Here is a 13,903-nt window from a genome sequence, read left to right as displayed (position 1 = left end):
GTGATCTCACGGTTTTGTGGGTTCAAGCCCCGCATTGGACTCTGGGCTGACAGTGTGGAGCCCACTTGGAATTCTCTCTTCTCCTCTCTCTTCTCCTCCCTACTTGCACTGTCTCTGCCTCTCTTAAAATAAGTAAAAATAAACTTTAAAAAGAAAAAAGAAAGAAAGACTCTTAAGATAGACTGCTTGGAATTGAACCACCGCTCCCCACTTCATCAGCTGTGTGACTTTGGGCAAGTTACTCAACAGGCTGGGTCTCAATTTTCCCATCTGAAAAATGGGGTTCAGAGCACCCCCAATCTGAAAACAACCCAAATACCCATCAATTAATGAATGGATAAACAAACTGTGATGTGTATATATATATATATATATATATATGTGTGTGTGTGTGTGTAGAATATTACTCAGCCATCAAAAGGAATGAAATACTGACACATACTACAATATGGATGAACCTGAAAAACATTGTGCTGTGTGAAAGAAGCCACACACAAAAGGTCAAGTGTTATATGATTCTATTTGTACAGAATATCTACAATAGTTAAATCTATGAAGACCGAAAGCATGTTGACACTTCCCAGGAGGACTGGGTAATGGAGAGTGACCAGCTTTCTGTAGAGAATTTTCTTTTCTTTATTTTTTTTTTTTTTTTGAGTTAGGGAGAGATATTTTTTATATGGGGAAAAAAGCCCCGTAAAATTAACAATCCTGATTTTTTTTTTTTTTAGTAGGCTTCACACCTAGCACAGAGTCCAATGCAGGGCTTGAGCTCATGACCCTGAGATCAAGACGTGAGCTGAGATCAAGAGTTGAACGCTCATTGGACTGAGCCACCCAAATGCCCCAAGATATCACTTCTAAGTCCAGTTTTAACCACTACATAGAGCACTAGAATGGATGTTGCAGTGACTGGCGGTGAAAGAAGACAGACATCATCCATGAACTTCTCATTTCATGACATGCATACTAAAAATGTTATCGGTGGACATTTCTCTAGAATGGTCATGTAAAGACTATCTTTTGGATTGATGAAAACATTCTGATGGAACAAGATAAGTGGTGGTTGCACAACATTGTGGATGTGCTAAAAACCACCGAACTGGATACTTCTAGAGGCTAATTTTATCTTATGTTAATTTCACCTCAATAAAAATACTCACTGGATATGTTAAACAGATATGACACAGCTGAGTAGTGAATGAAAGAAATGAAAAATAGATCTCATTCAGATCTCTTGCCTTAAAAGAAAGACAAGATATGCAAGATAAGTTAAAATACACAGAGATACAATGAGGTGGCCTAGAGTTTCAGAAAGAGATAAAAGACAAAATGAGAAGAAGCATATTTGAAGGAAAAATAATTGAGAATTTTCTAGAAATGCTCGTTGAAAGAGTCCAAACCTCAGAACCAGGAAGCCTAGAAAGTCCCAAGAAGAAAATAAAAGGAAATTCATACCTAGGCATGATCTAATAAAACCATAGAATGACAAAAACTGAGAAAAGATCTTAAAAGCAGCCAGGAAGGAAAAAAAAAAAATCACTTCCAAAGCAATGGCAACAAGACAGTTGGCTAGCATCTCAATGATAGTAATAAAAGACAAAAGACAGAAATAAAATATGCAATGTACTAAAATAAAAAGTGCTATCAGTTTCAATGAAACTTTCAAAGAAAGCAAAATATCTCTCAATAATCAAGGCAAAATACTTTTTTTTTTAGACAAACAAAAATTGAGAGTCTTACCACCACCAGATTCTTGCCAAGGAAAATTCTAAAAGATTCACTTCAGAGGAAAAATTCTAGATATTAGTAAATACTGGTTTAACCTAAATATATTTTGATTGGACAAAACAATAAATCAATGTGTAAGTTGTATGGATAAACAAGATGCATAACTAAATATGTAGCATTTAAGTTGTGGAGAGGATGGTAAGTGTTGAAATATTTTAAGGTCTTCCATTGCCTGGAAGGAAGATACAGATCTTAAGTGTGGTAAAATATCTAGAGTGGGCACTCTAGGAAGCTGTCCCTTGTAGCCATTGTCCCTTTCTTAGATAATAAAGAAACTTCAGTTTGTAGCTGGCTGCACGATGATCATTTCTTCAGCCCTTGAAGCTGCAGTCATTAATGTGTAGTGGGTTGCATTTTTATCCCCAAATATAGGCTGCCCCTCTTCATGGGAGAATTATACCCCCCATCCTGCTGACATCAGGTGTGGTCACGTGCTCTGCGGTGCCCCTTCTTGGGGAGGTCTATATCTCTTTATTCTGATGATGTCAAGGCTTAGCCATGTGACTTATTTAGCCAGTAAACTGTCAGTCTGTCAGTGGAAGTAAAATATGTCCCTTTTTGAGCAGAGGTTTTCCAAGCCATCATGAAGTTCCCTCATCTCCCTTTTCCTTCTGCCACATTCCAGCAGTTCTTGAAAAGGGACTGGTCCTCTGGCTTGGGCCCAGAATGAAGAGCATAAGTGAAAATGGACATGTAATATGAGTGAAAAGTAAACCTACATTAAAGCTACTTAGAATTTTGGAATCGTTCCTTGCTGCAGCAAGATGGCCCCAGGTGAGTGCCGTAGGAATTATTACCTAGAAATAAAGTGCTACTATCACCATAACCACAACACCAAACAAACAAAACAATCCCAGTTTACAATATATGGTATTGGCTTTCAGAATCATGGAGTCTGGAGAGACAGCAATCCACATTATGTGGTAGTAAAACACTGTGTAAAAATAGTTGCGTATGTTCACTTCCAAGGCAAAGAAAGTACCTAACGAATGTATGGTTTAGGGTGAAGAAGGTGGGGAAACAGAAAGATTCATTCATAACTCAGCCTAAGAGGACAAATAGACTATGTGATTAAATTATCTCCATAATCACAGTAACATAGGAAACTCAACCCAAAATTGAAAAGATACCAATTTTCAGATTAGAGGTTTGCAAAACTCCAATTGTATGCTACTCACAAGAGACATCTCTAAAACATAAAAACACTGGAGAGGTTGAAGACATAAGGGAGGAAGTGGGTACTTGGGTGGCTCAGTCGGTGGAGGGTCCTACTCTTGTCAGCTCAGGTCATGATCTCACCACTCATGAGATAGAGCCCCGTGTCAAGCTCTGTGCTGACGGCGTGGAGCCTGCTTGGGATTCTTGCTCTCTCTGCCCCTTCCCCATTCATGAGTACCCATGCACATTCTCTCTCTCTCTCTCTATCTCCCTATCTCTCAAAATTAAAAAGTAGTAAAAAGAAAATGTAAGGGAGAAAGAAGATAGAACAGACCCAGGAGAGCAAAGGGAAGCTGGTACAAATGTCTAACTCCACATCTTCTAACTGCATAGACATAGCTAGAGCATACTCAACTTAAGACAAATTTTGATTAAAAACCAAATAGCGCAATTCCAAGTCAAAAATAGTCTCAGAGACCTTTATTAGGGTTTGAATTGTGCCTCCCCAAAATTTGTATGCTTAAGTTTTACCCCCAGGACCTCAGAATGTAACCATATTCGAAGATAAAGCCTTTAAGGAAGTAATTAAGTTAAAATGGGTTCATTAGGGTGGGCTCTAATCCAATATGACTGGTGTCCTTCTAAGAAGACACATCTTGGACACAGAGACACCAGGGATGTGTGACCATGGAGAGAAGACCACATGAGGACTGGGAAAAAGAGCCATCCACAAACCGAGGAGAGGGAGAGAGACCCTAGGAGAGACCAGTGCTCCTGAGAGCTTGACATTGGACTTCTAGCCTCCAGAACTGTGAGAAAATACATTTCTATTATTTGAAGCACCCAACCTGTGACTTTGTCTGTGGAACCCAGTTTGTGGTGCCTTGTTACCACAACCCTGGCAAAGCAATAAAGCCTCATGTAGTGGTCATTAATAGTGATAGTCCCAATAATGTAATCCCTTAGATCTTTTCAGGCCATTTCCCTTGGAGAATACGAAAGATTTAAAAAAAAAAAAAAAGCAGCCATGTGCTATGGGGAGAAGTCTTCTGGCAAGTCTCTGCTTACAAAGACACTTTTAATAATGCGCCTTGGCACAGAGGTAGCCGGCATCATGCCTTGGGGCCGGTCTCACCATTGTCCCTCTCTGTGGGCAGCCGAAGGGAGCCAAAGATGCAATACTAGCCAGGGCAGTGCCATCTGGGAAGACATTTCTAAAGAAAACAGGGCTCTTCGGCTCCTGGATTTGCTGTTCTGATCCAGTTTAATTGTTAACATTTAAAAGGAAAGAAAAGTCCTTTTTCCTTCACATCACATTGGGTTGGAGCCAAATGGGATTCTATATGCTGGTAGTGTAGATAATCACAATCTCATCATGATCATTTTGGAGAACATTTCTCTCCTATCAGCTCTGGCTGAACATATTTAGATTCCAGAGATAGCATTGGGGGGTGAGAACATTTGTTTTTTTAAAGACTTCGAGGACTTCAACTGCTCACTGGCTTTATCATTTGTTATTTGTATGCGTTAATCACACTGTTCAAATGTTTTTATTTCATCCTATAAATGGATTCATTTGGAAAACACTTCATATCATCTCCAAGCTAATTGTTTAATTAAAAAAGATTCCTTTCATTTTCTTGTTTTCTCATCTCTCTTCTTTCAGCATCGAGGTCAAGTCTCTCATCTGAAACTTCAATGTGTGCTCACTGTATGTTTCTGTAAATTCATACATTGAGGGCATTTCGTTTTGGTCCAGTGTTTTTCCCCCTGGGAAGAGAAACTTGTATTTATACGCTCCTAATAAATGCAAGACTTTGTTCTGCTGATCTTTCCTTTCTTCTTAATCCCTCAGGGTGGTGGCTAGAAATCTGCGCAATCCGTGTTTTAAAAAAAAAGTAAAGAATGAAAGACAATATGATACAGTTGGTCTCTGTTGATTACTTAAGGAGTCTGGTGACTGTGAAAATCCTGATCAAAGGCGAGAGACAATAAAGCCAATATTGTTGGGAAAGAGGCTGTGGGGCACAGGATTTAAGAAAGAGGGACAGAGCTTTCCTAGTGATTTCTAATTTCTTCTTATACCTTCTTCCTTCCCTTATTTCTGTCCTTCCTCTCTTCTTTTCTATCACTTTGGTTTTTTCGCATTTCATTTTCTCCTCCTTTTTTCCTCCTTCCCTCACTCCCTCCTTCCCTTCTTTCCTTCCTTCCTTCAAAGAAGGAAGCTATTAGGTTAAATCAGAAATGATCAAATATCAGCAATTTCATACCTTCAGCCTGATACAACAAACACAATCCACGATTTAAAACTTTCACATACCAACAAAAGAGAATGACCGCGCAATATTATTTTCAGAAAATAAAGCTCTTCCTTATTTGAAAAGCAACATGGTTTAGGACTGAGTGCTGGGCTGTCAGATTTAACCAGGCCTGACAGGGAATGCCAATTCTACAATCTGCTCTTTGCAAGACCTTGCTCAAGTGACTGTCTTCCTGAGCCTCATTTTTCCTCATCTATAAAATGGGGATCATGGCACCTATGTTCCAGGATTGTTCTGAGGGTCGACTGAGCAAAGCCTAACAGGGCCTGTCACCTTATAAGTGGCACATTATCTGGTGTGACACATCTATATGTTTCACTATTTTATGATGTGTTTAGATGCTTTGGTGATTAGAAAGATATAAATTAATTTGAAAGCATTAATGAACACTTGTAGTTGTTGGCCAGTATACTCCGGGCAATTCAAAAAGAATTGAACGCATTAGGGAACTCTGTACTCCTCAGTGACAGATAAACATGTAATAGGCACCAACCTGTAACTGCTCCTGCATTTCACATGTCTTGAGAAAACTGTGAATCATTTTTCTGTCCCATTCGACATAGCCCCGAGAAATCAATAAAGTTGGCTGAGACACTGTGTTCCTCAGCCATGACCTGCACCTTCTCCATCAATGATGGAAGGTGGAAACGTCTTGCACACTTTGCAGGCCCTGTTGGAGGCAGAGAAGGTAAAATGATAAGAACTGTTGGGGCACCTGTGTGGCTCAGCCAGTTAAGCGTCCAACTTCGGTTCAGGTCATGATCTCACAGTTGAGTTCAATCCCCACATCAGGCTCTCTGCTGACAGCTCAGATACTGGAGCCTGCTTCAGATTCTGTGTCTCCCTCTCTCTCTGTCCCTTCCCTGCTTGCACTCTGTCTCTCTCCCTCAAAAATAAACATTAAAAAAATTTTTAAGTCATAATTTTTAAGTGACGTAATTCTGGAACAGTAGTGGTTGCCTAGGTCCCCAGATCATCACACCATTGACTCTCTTCTGGGGATACATCAAGAATCTCACGATCCTGAGGAAAAGAAGGAATTCTTCATGGTTGCCGTTTCCAACAACAGGCAGGAGGCACTGTGTGACGTCTGGGATGACCTGACACGGGAGGTATATGTTGAACACTCACCGATTGTAGAAAGGATTGTGCGCGTTCCTTTTCAGCTTTGGTTTTAACTGTGTGCTATTCTATAGCTTGATTGTTGAGTAAGATGCTTTTCAATGTGTTTAATTATTTTCAAATCACCTTCCGTTTTCCCAATCAACCGCCCCTGACCCTCTGCTGCAGGTGTCTGAATGATTTGGAATTTGAAAGGGAAACCCACATGCTCCAGGAAGCTAGGAACCCCCGCCCCAGGCTGGTTTACTGAGCTCTGCCTGGCTCTCAAAAGCACAGTGTCTTAACTGATCTGCCGCTCAGGCCTCATGTTTGCCCCTGGGGGACTTCAGGAAATGTGTCCCGCCCTTGCTGGAGCGGCTGTGGGTGACGAGCCCCCATCCTTTCTCTGGCTGCTCACGACACAGACCATCTTCCACAGGATCTTTTTTCTTTTTGTCATGATGGATTACAGGGCGCCTTTCCCTCAGTGTGATATGGAGGCCCGCTTCCTTAAGGCAAAGAGAATCGTTCGTTTTTTAAAACGATGACCCTTTTAGAAAAGAAAACAGCATATCACATTCCAGCCCACACTCAGCAAAAACTGGGGAGGGAAAAACGACTCCGCCTGGGTCGTCCAGTGACTAGCCCAGGCCACCCTGAGAAAATTCCAGATAACGCAGCGCCCTCGCTGGCTTCCAGAAGGGCCTCCTATACCTGCCAGCAGAACGCCCTCTGGCCTCTCCTGCCTCTGTCCGGCCACAGGCCCAGCCTCTCGGGGCCTCCGGATGCCCTCGCTCCGGATGCCTCTTCTTGGCTCCAGCTGGAGGGAGAGCGTAAACACACATGGCCTTCCGCAGCCCTCGCCAGCATGGAGAGAGAGTTGGCCACTGGTGCCCTCTTATTTGTGGTTATTTCTTGCTTTTAATTTTGCAGCCGGCACCAGACTCTGCCCACGAGAGGCTACAGCCTCACAAGCTGACAGCTCTCAGTGAGGGCGGAAAATGTCAAAACTCAGCAAATCGTCTGCACTCGTTCCTGGAAGCGATGCCGGTCAGTTAATGAGAAGGTGCGTCGGGGCCCAGTTTTTCAGAGCAAAGCTGTGTGGAAAAGTCAGTCAACTTGCCCCGCGGCCTCTCCAGGGCACTCCCCGGCTTCCTGCCTCTTTCCTCTCTGCCCAACCGCTTCTGGGTCCGTAGTGACTGCTCTCAGGCCTTTTTGTGGCCGGGCCATTGTGTGACCCGCGCTCTGCCCGGGGGAGGGCCTCAGGCCGGCTAGGTGAATTCCAAGGGCTGAGCCTGCGGAGGGAAGATTGCCGACCACAATCCACCTGGCATCCGTCAAAGACAAATAAACAAACTGTGCTTATCACTGAGCTGCCTGGTGTAGCCAAACTGTAAATTAGAGCCACAACGGCCTCCTGAGCAGCACCACAGGGCCCAGGCAAGGCCCCCTGGGGGGGTCCTTGGTCTTCACTACAAATAGGTGTGGTTGAGCCTCGCCCATCATGGTTTTAGCTTGGGTGTGAACTTTGTTTTACTCTGTCCTTTATAGTTGGCCTATATACATACACACTCATGTACCACACATGCACACATACGACACTCAGACATGCATACAACACACACACACATTAACAACTGACCACAACCAAGCCAGAATATACACAGTGGTTGCCTTTGCCTGGTGACCATGGGTCTATGGGCACTTTTTCTTTCTTTGTGTGGTTCTATATTTTCCAAAGTGACTACAGTGAGGGCTTAATAATTTCTATAATTCTTAGACACATGAACAGATTATCTTATTTAGTAGTTTTTGAAAATCAAGAATCCTAACTTCTGTGTGGATGAGGGAGAGGGGAAGACAAGGTGAGCTTGGTTCGAAGGGAGACAAGTTCGGACTGTCGGGGCAGAGCACCAGGCCCGACTCGCCGCGCCGGCGAACTCCCCTGAGCGGGTCGGTGTTTGAACCTGGGCTCTGCGTCGGTTACAGCTGGTAAGCTCGGGCTTCCTGAGGAGCCTGTTCAAACCCAGGAGGGAAGTGAGTCCTTCCTGCCCCCACTAAACCTTTGCCAACGTGGCCTCAGGGAACAATCACAGGACTGGAGCTAAGGCTGAGGGGCCTGTCAGTTATTTTTGGATACACGCTTTGGCTCTTCCTACCTTTTCTAAGCAGTCTCCTAGGGGACGAGCTGGAATTAAGGTGGTTTATCACCCGGTGGAACCAGAGGACAGGTCTCGGTCAATGCCTGTGTCCCTTTGACCAAAACAGCCTGCGAACCCTGGGAGTCTCGTGTATACAGTACCTGACAGGGTTGACTGAATAGCCTGGTTGTTTTGGGAACTGTGTGGACACAGTTCACATGAAAACATCAGCCATCGCTGTAGTAAAATAAACCACACCGATGGATTGCGTCTGGCAAGTATTTCCAGGTGGTGATACTGTTTGGAACATTCACTTTTTTTTTTTTTAATTTTTTAACACTTATTTATTATTGAGAGACAGAAAGAGAGAGCATGAGCGTGGAAAGAGCAGAGAGAAGGGGAAACACAGAATCAGAAGCAGGCTCAAGGCTCTGAGCTGTCAGCACAGAGCCTGATATGGGGCTCGAACTCACAAACCGTGAGATCATGACCTGAGCTGAAGTCGGAAGCTTAACCAACCGAGCCACCCAGGGGATGGAAAGGCTATCCCGGGATCCTCTGACCCCTCGATGTAAGCAAAAGATAACTGGGAGCCCCGTTCAAAACGCATTTTCAACCAAAGGGTTAATTTCTTTTTTAATTTTGGTAGTAAGTTCCGAGAATATAGTCTACTGAATTTGAGGAGGTTAATTTTGAGCTCTGAGAAAGCAGATTCTCCTTTCTTCTCTGCTTGCTCTTAGAATGGTTCTGCCCAAATTTTGCATACGAAACACTGCAGAGAGATAATAATGAGAGAAGTCACGAAGTCAAGCTGCACTGAGGGAAATGTAAATCCGCAGGCGGTCAGCCCGGAGGCAGCGTTCTCAAATGCTGAAATCATCTCGTATTTTCCAGAGGCCCTCGGACCTGCACATCAATATATGAAACTGGAGGCTAATACACAGATATTGATTTCTCTGAGGGTGAGTGTCAATATTTACAATCCCAAGAGGTGGCAACTGATTGAGGGAAAACCAAAGTCATGGTGATGACTCCCAAGGTCATGGCTGTGCAATAATGCTGCTCTTCATAATACAGGTCAACGCCTCAGCCTCCAAATGGTGCCAGATTATTAATATGAAAAGTGGAGATTTCACTTTTTAAAAACATTTATCTTTTTAAAAAAATTTTAATGTTTTTTATTTATTTTTGAGAGAAAGAGACAGCGCAAGCAGGGGAGGGTCAGAGAGAGAGATACAGAATCCAAAGCAGGCTCCAGGCTCAGAGCTGTCAGCACAGAGCCCGATGCAGGGCCAAAGCCACGAACAGTGAGATCATGGACCTGAGCCCAAGCCGGAAGCCAGACATTTAACCGACTGAGCCGCCCAGGCGCCCCTAAAAACACTTTTAAGTTTATATATTTATTGAGAGAGAGAGAGAGAGTGAGAGAGAACAGGAGCATTCATGGGGGTGGGGGAGGAGCAGAGACAGAATCCCAATCAGGCTCCACTGGGTCAGTTCAGAGCTTGACGTGGAGCTCACGTCCTGAGCTCATGACCAGGTCCTCATGACCTGAGCCGAAATCAAGAGCCAGACGCTCAACTTACTGAGCCCCCCAGGCTTCCCAAAAAGTAGAAATTTCAGTTGGTTCTCTGGGCATTAACAATGTCTCTCACCTAATAGCCAGGTAATGTGAAACTCAGGACGACTGGCTGTATGTCTTCTATCATCACATAAGCTTAGTCACATTAAAATTATCTGGGGATACGGGGGCTCTTTCAAATTAATCACTCCCGACTGCTTTCTTCAACAACGAGATGCTTCCACAGCAGCATGTGCCCCTGTGATATATCATCAAAACTGAGAAGGGGCACCAGGGTGGCTCAGTCGGTTGAGCCTCCAACTTCGGCTCAGGTCAGATCTCACGTTCGTGGGTTCGAGCCCCGCGTCAGGCTCTGTGCTGACAGCTAGCTCAGAGCCTGGAACTTGCTTCCGGTTCTGTGTCTCCTTCTCTCTCTGCCCCTCCCCCTCTCATGCTCTGTCTCTCTCTGTATCCGAAATAAATAAAACATTTAAAAAAATTTAAAAAAAACTGAGAATATGTCCTTTTTCTCAAGTATGAATGGGTAAACTAGAAGGTTCAGAATACCTGACTTCAAGATAAAGTCCATTCACGTTAAGAAAATAACAGCAGTGATTCTTAGCTCACGCTTACACATTAGAATCTTAACTTTAGACCTTCTGATCTGAGTCCATGGATCTGTGCCACAGCGTAAGTATCTGTATTTTTACAGAGTGTCCCGGTGGTTCTCATGTGAAGCCAGTACTTAGATCCACTGATAGGTAAGCTTCTCCAGCTACATCTCCCCTCGCCCCCACTCCACATAGCCTAGTCTTGGGTTTGCACTTACCTGCTTATACTCCTTCTTCTGTAAGGAATCCTCCACCCATATCTGGACACCAAATTACCTATTCTTCTTTCAATCCACAAAGTATGGCCTCTTTTTCTTGTATATAAAACTTTCTCTGACATGGTCCCAAATCCTGGGTCATATTTCACTTTTCCCCTCTGCATCCCTCTAGCAAATCACTCAGCACAGCAGGGCAACTGCAAGTCACAGTCATACTTCCCCTGGTAGACATGGACCCTCCAAGGCAAGAGGCCATGCATTAGTCCCATCGGCATGGAAAGTGCGCCGACGCTGCTTACTAGTGCAAATCACAATTGCCACACTATCAGCTGCAAAGATGGACAAATTTTAAGTTTGTGTTTGGGGTTAGGGCCTTTCATAAATCAAGAAAGAATTGTCATTTCTATATTTTGAGGCCACGGGAATATTTTTAAATGAGAAAAAAAATCCCAAATTTTAAATTTGAGATTCTTTGTGTATATAGACCTGGGCCAAATGACCCCCACCCCCCGGCGGGCCTTCCTCCCTATGCATTGTTCTTGGGTTCAACTGGGATAACGCAGATCATTTCAGCCATGAGCACCCCACATGCCTCAGGGGCACACAGAATAGAACTCTATTCCCTGACAGCAATGGCAGATTTGTGTGTCAACCAGATGGTGGCTGACTATCACCCATGACTGTGGCGGGTGTGGGTCCTTCCTTTCTCCTGTTTTAAGCCTCTCCCCCCAGGCGTGGCCATTTTTCTATTTCAGAGTCCTCCTTCTTTCTATTTGTTGTGTATCTGATTATTGAGTGTGATGATCTTACATCATAAGTTAGTGTTGACAAAAAACGTGTTGTGTACACAGAGATGAAACAGATCAGCAGGATCAAAACGGTGTCAGCACCGAAATGCACAGAATGGGTGTCTGTGGCTTAAAGAACATCCTGGAAAAAAACACTGGTCTTTCTTTTAAGAAATGCTGCATCACCAACACTCTTGATGGTATAAAAGATAATTTTGTGTGAAAAATCATAGATTTTAATGGACCTGAATAGAAAAGTATTTAAGAAAAGTCAGACCCTTTGTGAAGAAGTTTTAGGAAGACCTTAACTTGGGTATTTCATTTAGTTTCCTTTTTTATGTATGTACAAGGGTTATATTTTATGAAAGTTAGTCTCTATGTAAGAATTCTTTTGATACGTCCAAAAAATTCAAAGCTCAGAATTTTTAATAATTAAATCTGTCATAATTTAATCTCTCATTTTCTTCATTGTGCCAGTATAAAATAATAGTGCCTATATTAGTTTTCTTGGGCTGTGATAACAAAGTACCACAAAGGGAGTGAATTAAACAACAGAAATTTATTCTCTCACAGTTCTGGAGGCTAAACGTCATCAAAGATCAAGATGTTTGCAGGGCTCATTTCTTCTAAGACCTCTCTCCTTGGCTTGCAAGATGGTCACTCTCCTCCTATACTGTGGTCTTTCTGGACCTGTGTCCAAATCCCTCTTCATATAAGGGCCCCCAGTTATATTGGATCCAGGACCACCTCAATCACCTGACATAACCTCCTTTAAACATCTTACCTCCAAATGCGCTTCATTTTGAGGTGCTGGGGTTTAAGACTTCAATAATGAATTTCGAGGAGACACAATTCAGTCCATAACACTGCCCTATGGTTGTTCAATAAGATTTTGAGTATAAACCACAGAAGATTGTAATGGTTTTAAATGAGTCCCTGGAGCCTAGGAAGCAGTATCTGAACCTTAGCTGTTTATTATTACCTACTTCACAGGGAGGTTGAGAAAGCTAAATGAGATAGCACTTGCAAAGTGCCTGGTGCAAAACTTAGCACATAGCAAGCACTCAATTAGTGTTGGCTACTAGGAACATGATTTATTTGGAAATATTTTCATACCAATAGAGAAAAGTTATTGAGAAAAAATATCACAGTATGCTTTAAAAATAGGAAATGATTTTTTTAATCTTTGAATTTGATGATGTCATTGAAAAACGCTAGTGCACAGTTAAAAAAAGTTGGTAGCCATGACTTCAGACACAATGCTTGTAAGAGTACTTTAATATGCAGAAGTGTTTTGTAATTATCTGATTGGCCCAGTGTCAAGTCCTATTTTTTTAACCCTTTATGTCAAGCCAAAGACATCTCCAGCAAGCGTGACCCACTGAGGCAAAATGCATTAAGCTTTTACGGCACAGCCTTGAGACCACCAATCGCATCAAGAGATTAATAACTAGAGTAAGAGAGATAGATGTATTTTATAAATAATTTAGCCTATCATTAGAAATTAGAAACCTGAGAGCCCCAATACTTGAGAGAGCAAACAGTAGCCTGCTTTTAATGGGCTGTAATCTTAAATAGGAGAAGGATGTTGCCAGTTGTCACTTAGATAAACTTAAAACACACTTCTCAATGAAATCCAACTCCCTCAAAATGAGGTCACCTAGTTGAGTCAAGTCTGAGATAAATAAGTGATGAATACATTTCTGATCTGGTTTAACAACGGATTCTCTGTGTGATCCTGAACAAGATAATAAACTTCTTTACAGATAAACTTATGAAATTCATACGCCACACACATATGATTTATCCTAAAGTAGGCATACATTCACCAAGCAATACTTTTAGGATGCTTTCTCTGTCCTCAGCACCCAGGATTTTCCACTGAGTCTATCTTTGTTAAAATGTCCCAACAAATGCTAGAGCTTTCTTAATATTGTCAACAAATCTATTCTGTGCTCACCCAAGAAAATTAGTGATGGTGGTCCTAGGAAATTTGTTCATTTTTTTCTTTAAGTTTACTTATTTATTTTGAGAGAGAGAGAAAGAGAGAGCAGGGGAGGAGCAGTGACAGAGAGAGAAAATCTCAAGCAGGCCCTGTACACACAGAGCCTGATGCCAGGCTTGAACTCACGAACTGTGAGATCATGACCTGAGCCAAAATCAAGAGTGGGATGCTTAACCAACTGAGCCACCCAGGGGCACCTGAACGTTTA

This window comes from Suricata suricatta, chromosome 1, assembly GCF_006229205.1.
Source record: "Suricata suricatta isolate VVHF042 chromosome 1, meerkat_22Aug2017_6uvM2_HiC, whole genome shotgun sequence".
Taxonomy (NCBI): Eukaryota; Metazoa; Chordata; class Mammalia; order Carnivora; family Herpestidae; genus Suricata; species Suricata suricatta.
Note: the sequence above shows the minus strand (reverse complement) of the source record.